Source organism: Engraulis encrasicolus, chromosome 12 (genome assembly GCF_034702125.1).
Source record: "Engraulis encrasicolus isolate BLACKSEA-1 chromosome 12, IST_EnEncr_1.0, whole genome shotgun sequence".
NCBI classification, from domain to species: domain Eukaryota; kingdom Metazoa; phylum Chordata; class Actinopteri; order Clupeiformes; family Engraulidae; genus Engraulis; species Engraulis encrasicolus.
Window position 1 is genome coordinate 3,088,313 of NC_085868.1, and position 934 is coordinate 3,089,246.

Genomic DNA, 934 nt, shown 5'->3' on the forward strand with positions numbered 1-934 from the left:
CCTGCGTTGCCATCTCTGCGCTCTGTTAGGAGGAGTGTTCATGGTTATTGACCCGAAAGTGAAATTGTGTTTTTAGTTTAAAATCGTCACGGGCTATAGACAAATAGCGCCAAAAATAATGTTCTATCCTGGTTTTCGCGGTGAATGTCGGCCGTGGTCTATCAGTCATTATCAAAGCGGCGCGGGCAGACAGCGTGCAGGTGGGAAACAATTTCAATCGACTTGTCGCTTGTCCGCGCTCAGTTTAGTCTCAAAAAGAAAACTTTGATTTTTCCCCTGGCCCCCTGTCAGCACCCGCTGAAACATTAATGTGGAAAATGAACGGCGATTTGACGAACCACCTTGTTAAGTTTGGGTGTTGTCGTCAGACATCCAATGATGATCTGTGCGCAAGAAAGCGGTGCCTGTGCGCCTAACCCCCGAATGAGCTAAGAAAGGCGGATAATCTTTGTGGCGCGTTACTTCGTGCTCTGTTATAAAGACTGCTCATTGATATTATGCTGTGAAACGTGTTTTATTAAAATATGAAAGAATTTATTAACATAATTTTGATCTGTGTACCCTTGTCTTCTTATGTAAAACAACATTTTATCTTGAAAAAACCTTGAAGCAGTAAAAAAAGGGGGGGGGGGGTCATCTTATATTCAGGATGGTCTTGTAGTCAGGCCATTAAGTTGGAGTGTAACATCAATCTGACACTTTGTGTGTGTGTCTGTGTGTCTGTGTGAGAAAGGAAGAGATGGCTGATGTTCATGCCCATGTGTTGTTGTGTATGCTGGTCTGTGGTGCGAGAAGGATGGGTGATGCCCATGTTGGTGGGTGTGTGCATGTTTATATTCCCGCGTGATGTTTGTGTGCCGATGTGGCTCTTTGCTATGACACATTACAAAATGTGGCTCTTGGTCTCTGACTGGTTGGCCACCCCTGCACTAAC